Here is an 8,812-nt window from a genome sequence, read left to right on the forward strand (position 1 = left end):
TGGTTAAAGAAAAAACCTGAACTACCTGAACTAATCATTGTACTATAGATTAACAAAGATGAATGTGCATTTTGCCAACAAGGCAGTTAAAACTTAAAAGGATAGTACTCACACATATAAAAATTCTGCCATTTACTGTACTCCAAACCTGTATGACTTTCTATACTCTTAAATATACTTTGAAGAACATTGGGATCCAAACAACATTTGAAACCAATTTACATTCATTGCATAGAAGAATTTTTTTTCAAAATATCTTCTTTTTAAGCTCCACAGAAGCAAGAAAGACATAAAGGTTCGATATAACATAAGAGTGAGTCAATCATGACAGAAATTTTATTTTTATGTGAACTATCGCTTTTTGAATCATAAATATGACCTTACAGGGAGATGGTGCCTATAACAATAATAACAATAATAATAATGTACATAATTTAAGTAACTTTTGGTTAAAAGTGCCTGATAATTGACAAATTTGTAATAGGTTATGCCAACAAAATAGATATATAAAAAAAAACACAATACATAAGGATTTAGTAGCAATTACTAATGGGCAGAACTGGCTTTTTTTCCTAGAGACAAATAAACACAGTCAAATGAACTGTGCTTGTGCTGGCACAGTGTTTTTCCTCAGGGATAAATACATTGCAGCATAAACCCCAGTGCTAAAAATAGCTGTGTAATAAATTTACAAACGCAGTCGGAGCTTTCTGCGTGGTTCCAGAAATGAGATGAAGCGGCAGCAGTGGATTTAAAAGCCTCGGCTTGAAAAAATCCTCAACAACAAATCCATCAGGGGTTGGGGAACACCTACGGTACATAGCCAACACAGGAAACATTAACTTCACTTCTGTTAAGGTGAGAAAACATTAAGACAATTATGTTTACAGTGCACAGAGCTGCTACACCTCAACCCAAAAAACCTGAAACAATACAAGCTTATGAAACACTGAGAAAGGCGTGTATACAGGAAGGCCCAGGAAGTATAAACTAGATTTTTACAATTCAAAACTCGCCTACACAATGTTGGAGACGGCCTGATGATTTATAAACAAACATCATAAGCCCAAATGCTAGAAGTTGCAAATTTATCAGGTTTACATTCATGTCTGTAGCAAAAAAAAAAAAGAAAAAAAAGAAAAAGGGGATGAGTTACGCTGCCTTAGCAAGAAACAATAATGCATGACTGCTGCAGACAAATAAGGAGGGGGCGACTAGACAGAAAACTGGTGGGAACAGAAACGCCCCCCAATTAGAGAATGGTCTCATTTCATTAACCCAAGCCAATCCCCTCTTCAAAAAGATAAACCCTCTCTGGGGGCTAGAGGTCCAACATAAATAAATCACCAGTCCAGCTCCACCTGAGGCCCATCTGTGTGTACAGGCTCCGTAGAGTAATGAGAATCGCCATTTAATGTTGTCAAGCGATCAGTTTTGCACGTTCAAAGCGTGCTGGGCAAAATATTGGGTAGAGGAAGGCTGATCCTGGACCAGGAGCTCCTGCTAATAGTAAAGAAGACCAAAGAAAGGGCCCTCAAGAGCACCTGATCCCATTTTAACACTCATCTGCACCTCTCCACCTGAGTTCAGACACCAAATTAGGGATGTATTAAGCTCAATCACTCAGATTTAAACAAAGGGACATTAACAACCTCAAAGGTTGAGCCGTGCTGTGTTATATGTCACGGCACTTATGATGAATGATGGGCCAGTGCTTTTTGGTAATCTAATATACATTGTTCCAAGCACAAAGAGTGTCAAAAGGGGAACCCCTGAGAGGGAATGAAAAATCGTTAGAATCAAAAGACTAGCTCCCTAAATATCCAAACTAAAAACACAAAAACATCAGAAAATTTTTAAAACTAAACTATTGCTAGCTCCCTCAGAAATGAAAATTGTTTACTCACCCTCATGTAATTCCAAACCCATATAGCCAACACTTTGTGTTTTACTTTTAATGTATAAATATTATTCACAATCTTTTTATGAAATACTTGAAGTGTCAAAGTTATGGGTGAATAGACTTTCAATGGAGGGAAAGAAATCTCTTAGGTTTCATAAAAAAATCTTTTTTTGTGTTTTGAAGATGAACAAACATCTTATAGGTTTGGAACAACATAAGGGTAAGAATTTTCATTTTTAGGTGGACTATGCCTTTAATAAAGTGAGACCTTGAGTACAAATATGCCTACTTCCCTGATTTATACTATGTGAAATGCCATATGTCAAATGACTAGTGGGTCCGAATACACAGTAGTCATGAAACAGTAGGGCTGCGCACCCACTCTTCTGAATCTACAGCTCAATGGCAAACGTAGGCACATTTAAAGTTCAAACAAGATAAGAACAAAGAACACAAAACCAACAAGGCAGATTTACTATGCATTGGAATGTATGTGCACACAAAGGGCAGCCAAAAAACAAAATGTATGATGGGTAACCAGAAAGCTGTAACTGTAAAAATCCTCCACTATCCTGGGCAATTAATAAACTTGCATTCAGGACATATCAGACTAAGAACGCCAGACTCTTTTTTATTATTATTATTAATAAAGTGTATTTTAAATTAATTACGCAGGATTGGATTTAAAAAGTGCTTCATCATTTTGCGGAGAAAAAAATACACTGTCATAGTCAATATGGCCTTAAATTTGGGATTCAAAGCAGCTTCCACTATGAAACACTGAAGAGATAAGTTTGTTTTCTAGAAGGAGGAAAGAGCGGAAAAATAAAGCCATTGTTTACCCCTCATTTTTTTTCCACAGGTCTTTGTTCTTTGAAGTGACTCAGGATGTGAGAAGTCTCTCGGAATGAACCAGCATCAAGAGAGTTAGAAGAACATCCTCAGCTACGCTCAGGTTCCAAGTCCTTAAATAACACAGCGCATTATGGGTACAGTAAAAAAAACCAAAAAAACAAAGGCATGCCATGCTGTGACGCCTCTCAAAGAGGATGCATCCTCATTGTACTTATTTACAGAGTATACACATTTCACACAGAATTATACATCATCTTCACCAACTGATTGTACTAAGAGACTAGGGAGGAAAGTAAAATAAGAAAAAAAGATACATCACACTACGTGTTCACTAGCCAAAATGGTCTGTCACAATTATGACAAAAATTAGAATTGATATTACAATAACATTTATTAATTTAATTGAATAGAATTTACATTCAAATACTTATTTAGACTACAAACCTAAAAAAAGCGCAAGTGTGATTGCTTCCCCCTCTACATTCTCTGTGTTTTGTTGAACTACTAACACTGTCATTGGCTAAAACACATGCGCAGGTTACATTATTTCCTGAATAAGTGCGCACCCGAGTCCCAGTTGCTTTAACATTCATGCGAATCATGCCACAGTTCCAATGCAACCGAACTCAGACCTCCTCCTACAGGTAGTCTCGGGTTCAGTACCCCGGTGCGCTCCTGGATCCACATGGCAGCTTTTCATTTTACTTTCATTTTGTTGTTTGTTTGTTTATTTATGATTAAAATATTGTTGAATGTTCGCCGGTTCTGCCTCCTTCTACCCTGAACTTTAAATGTTGCTACATTGGTGCACTGGAGTAGAGCACAGTCTTGAGGGTACCCACCAAAAATATACTTATATAATAAATCTTGATATCTTAAGGAGTTCAATCTCAAGTAAATATCAATATTTGTTTTAAGGGTTTTTAGACGTTTTTAAAAGAAAAACTTAAAAACTCAATGTAGTTTTGTTACAAATCTCCTTTGCAGTGTATATTTGCAGTTTGCAGAGTATTATACTGCATAATGTACGAAACTCACAACATCTAGAGAAACCAAAATAATTCCAAATTACCAGTGGTGCTTTTACAGTAATTTCTGTATGGCACCACAAACAGAAATCACAAAAACAATCATCTGTGGATCAAATTACCTACAGCTAGGCATGGATTACGCACTTGATAGAACTACAGAGTCACTATATACACACTAGCGTTCAAAATTTGGTGTCAGTATTTTGTTTTTAAAGAAAGAAATTAATACTTGTTTTCAGCAAGGATGGATTAAACATCGAAATCTACAGTAAAGATGTTTATAATGCTACAAAACATTTCTATTTCAAATTAATGCTTTTCTTTAGAATTTTATATTCATAAGGATATGAAAACAATGTATCACGGTTTCCACAACAATATTAAGCAGCACAACTATTTTCAACATTAATAATAATAAGATATGTTTCTTGTGCAGCAAATCAGCATGATTTCAGAAGAATCAGGTGACACTGAAAACTGAATCATGTAGGGTGAGGGAGTATTGTGACTTAGAAGAAAAAAAAGTTTGGTGTATGTTATGTCATGTCAAATTGTAATATAACAAGAAAATAATAGGCTTGCTTGTAGACTTTTTATACTACCGGTTATGAGGGACAATACTGGTAACATTATGAATTAAACTTACTTGACAACAACAGATCCTACTTCATTATCCTAACAAATAGAATACCCTTAAATGTACAGTTGCCGGTACATGCTTTTCTTGCAATTTTGTAAATTATTATAAATGTTATGTTATAGTGCATATCACATTATTATCTTAGTGAGCATTCTTTCGAAAACATTACAAAAATTACTGAACCCAAACCGAATGGTAGCAATTCAGAACTATCAGCAGACTTTGAAACTATTACAGACATCACTGGCTGTTACTCATATAAATTTACTGCTATCTATCATTTTTGCCTGTCATTTGCATAAAATTGAGTTTTCTGACACATCGCTGTCAATCCCACAATCCCCTGTGCGATCCTGACACTCACCTCTTATAGAGATTGAATTGATAACGCCCGCTCATATCCGCGCATTCAACACCAGCATACATGTAAGGTCAAAGAAACAAATAATTTGTTTCCAAACATACACATACATACACAACGTCATTCTAAAGACCAATATCCTCCCTTACATACCTTAAGATATGGCATTATCAGACATATTTGTATGCATTCTTATATACTGATTCACTTAACTGCATTATGACTACTATGCAATCAAAGCTACAAAAGAAAACCATTCATCGCCTTTCATAGTATGATGATGAAGGAACAGAAAGTGGTGCAACTGCCGCAATGATGTGCAGTAATGAAGGGGAGAAAGTGAAAAGCAGACAGACGTTTGGGCGAGTACCTTTGATGTCAGGCCAGGCAGTCGGTGTACGTGTGGACGTGGAGGTTAAGGCTGTTAGAGAGGGCTGACTGGAACTGGAGCTCTCCTCCCAAGAACCTCTGCCTGATACAGCAGCTGTAAGAGAGACGACAACACACACGCATCAAACACATGCGATGGGGCCAATCCACGCTGCATCATTAGCAGGTTTATTTACATATTACAACTGTGAGTCTGTGCAACCACACACTCCCCCCCTCAGGGTTCAAGCTGAGAGTGTGAAGAGCTGGGATGCACAGCTCTGGATTGTTTACTTCAGAGTTATAAATAGTTTCTCTTCTCCTCATTACAGAGTAATGCCACATCATTGTATTTACTCATAAGCGTTCCACAAATTAAGATCTGCATAATGCCGAACCTCTATTCATTAAGGAATTTAGTCAGAAATGTGGCCTGGTGGGAAGCGAGTAAGCTAAGACATGTGCAGTGTTGCTTATGCAGGTGACCCGAGATCCCACAGGTCCATGTTTCCCTATCATTTCATGTCTTAAAGGGTTAGTTCACCCAAAAATGAAAAATCTGTCATAATTACTCACCTTCATGTTTCAAAACATTTCGAAATTTCAATGGTTTATGTGACTTTGGCAGTTTGATACACGATCCGAACCACTGATTCGAAACAAAAGATTCGTAAAGCTTCAAAGCTTCATGAAGCAGTGTTTTGAAATCGCCCATCACTAGATATTGTTGAATAAAGCCATTATTTTGTTTTTTTTGGTGCACAAAAAGTATTCTCGATGCTCCATAACATTAAGGTTGAACCACTGTAGTCACATGAACTGTTTTAAATATGTCTTTAGTACCTTTCTGGGCATTTGAAAGTGTTAATTATCTTGCTGTCTATGCAGGCCTGACTGAGCCACGAGATTTTATCAAAAATATCTTAATTTGTGTTCCGAAGATGAACGAAGGCCTTACGGGTGTGGAACGGCATGAGGGTGAGTATACAGAATTTTCATTTTTGGGTGAACTAACCCTTTAATCACTGCTTATAAAATTGCAAAAAAAAGGTCAAAAATGAATAATAAAGGTTAATTGAGCTTTGAAACGGCTATGAATCTTCAGCTTAGCAGCACGTTCAATTTATGCAGGCAAAGCACAGGCATAAACAACTGGATTTCTGAGTCAAAATCATCTAAATGTCAACATCAGCTACTTGAAAGGCAGACTGACCCAGGCGAACCCATTTAAAAAAGGTGAGAATTTGGGGTAATATTTTCGTTTTGTTCATCGTATTTTCTTTATTTCTCTATGATCTTCGAGCAGTACTGCAGAGACACAGGGGTAATTTCTGAAACTCTTTCCACCAAACAATTCTTCAACACACTTATTCTTATTCTGCTAAGGATTACAATATCTTTCCCACAAGGGACTCTTCTCTGCATCGACTTCAAGGACAGACGTGCTCAAAGCACCTTGGATTTGTGGGACTGACATCAAAGGTGAGCTAAGTCGGAATACATTTGTTATCAGGTCCCTCTTTCTCTCTGTCTGAACTGGGCTTACTGTGTTCTATGCAATTGTGTGTTGTGTTAAATCCATGTCAGCGTGCAGCTAAAATGTCTGCAGTTAGTTCATGTCAAAGAACATAAACAAAAAAGATGTAAATGACAAAGCTCACAAAGCTTTAACTCATGATTGAAAAAAGAGATTTATTTAACAGTACATTTGAATCTTGAGGCATATATGTATTAATCCTATAAACAATAAGAAAAAGTACCATGGTATTATTTTGGCTTTTTGGAAATTAACATGTTAGTGCGTTGGTATTTTGTAGTGCATACTATGTAGTGCAAATACTATGTTACAGTACATGAATATAGTATTTACTCAGGACAATGGTATACAGTACAGTGCCATTTGATACCATTCACTCTCCCATAATAAGTGAAACTAGCAGCCAAACCATAAGCAATGAGCTTAAAGGGAAGAAAAAAAATAATCAAAGAAGAAAATGTTTGATTTGTTTAAACTAATAACAGCTGTGGAATACAGTCATCTCTCATTAGAAAGATGATGTCACATAATTTATTTTCTGGGCTGAATGACTTAAGACCAAGAAATACATAGCTAAAGTAAAGAGAAAACCAGAGAATATTTAATTAATGGAATAGTTTCACCAAAAACGATTTTATGTGGAAAAAGAAAAAAAAAGAAAAAAAAAATCTTTTGAAGCAACTTTATGCAGTTCATTGTAACCACGTCGGTCAAGTATCCAAAAAGAAAAAGAAAAAAACTGTGGCACAGCCAGACTGCTATTGAATCCACAGTGCTAAAAATTAGGGATGCACCGATACCATTTTTTAAGGACCGAGTACGAGTACTGATATTTTTTTTCTGGTACTCGCTGATACCGATGCCTATACATTTATTACATTTATTCATTTCTATTTTTTTTTTTTTTTTGGTGATGTGGTAGTTTTCCAAGTACAACACAGTGAGACTAATGAATGTAGTACAGCTTCTTTATTATTACTCTAATGAAAAAAGTAATAATTTTTATGTGCTTGTCACAAACTTAAAGGAACACTCCACTTTTTTTGAAAATAGGCTCATTTTCCAACTCCCCTAGAGTTAAACAGTTGAGTTTTACCGTTTTCGAATCTATTCAGCCGATCTCCGGGTCTGGCGGTACCACTTTTAGCATAGCTTAGCATAGTTCATTGAATCTGATTAGACCGTTAGCATCTCGTTAAAAAATGACCAAAGAGTTTCAATATTTTTCCTATTTAAAACTTGACTCTTCTGTAGTTACATCGTGTACTAAGACCGACGAAAAATGAAAAGTTGTGATTTTCTAGGCCGATATGGCTAGGAACTATACTCTCATTCCGGCGTAATAATCAAGGAACTTTGCTGCCGTACCATGGGTGCAGCAGGCGCAATTATATTACGCAGCGCCTGTGACCCCCTGCTTGCACAGGGAGCGTGCCTTGCAACCATGGAGACATTTGTGAGAGACGCTGCGTAATATCATTGCGCCTGCTGCAGCCATGGTACGGCAGCAAAGTTCCTTGATTATTACTCCGGAATTACTGTATAGTTCCTTGTCAAATCGGCCTAGAAAAAAAAAATCGCAACTTTTAATTTTCCTTCGGTCTTAGTACACAATGTAACTACAGAAGAGTCAAGTTTTAAACAGGAAAAATATTGACACATATCCTGTTTTCAGCCATCTGTTTATGTCCACTTAAGCCATAACCGACTGTATTTACGTGAAATACTACACACGATGGACATTTTGACAACTATGTGTGCATTTGACCATTCAGGCACAAGGAGAACTTATTGCGCGCTGTCTGAGAGAACCGGGACCGCGCGCAAAAAAGAGAGAGAGCATGCGCGCACACGAGAGAGAGAGAGAGTGCTTCTGGCCTGTCATTCAGCGCGATTTGCATGCAGTTTGCAATGTGTCGGTTGTCATCATTAATTTTGAAGTATTTCCACACCCCTGAGGCTGACATTGTTTCTGCTGCTGCCGCCGGTGTCTCTGTGCACGGAAAATTCTGTCAGTTACGTCACGTGAGGTATCGGTCTTTGGTATCGGGGGTATTTTTACGAGTACGAGTACGAGTACGAGTACAAGTAGGCTACATGAGCTTGGTATCGGGCC

General features: G+C 37.1%; 1 protein-coding gene across 3 annotated transcripts in view; it reads right to left on the reverse strand.

The window, feature by feature from the left end:
• Window positions 1–2,761, reverse strand: part of arvcfb (ARVCF delta catenin family member b) — a 137,712-nt gene extending 134,951 nt beyond the window's left edge. For all 3 annotated transcript variants that reach the window (XM_051892695.1, XM_051892694.1, XM_051892692.1), the window contains exon 1: window positions 2,746–2,761. The gene's annotated coding sequence lies outside the window, so the exon portion shown is untranslated. The remainder of the gene's footprint in view (window positions 1–2,745) is intronic.
• Between the last annotated feature and the right edge of the window lie 6,051 nt (window positions 2,762–8,812).

The sequence above is a fragment of the Ctenopharyngodon idella genome, chromosome 5, assembly GCF_019924925.1.
Source record: "Ctenopharyngodon idella isolate HZGC_01 chromosome 5, HZGC01, whole genome shotgun sequence".
Taxonomy (NCBI): domain Eukaryota; kingdom Metazoa; phylum Chordata; class Actinopteri; order Cypriniformes; family Xenocyprididae; genus Ctenopharyngodon; species Ctenopharyngodon idella.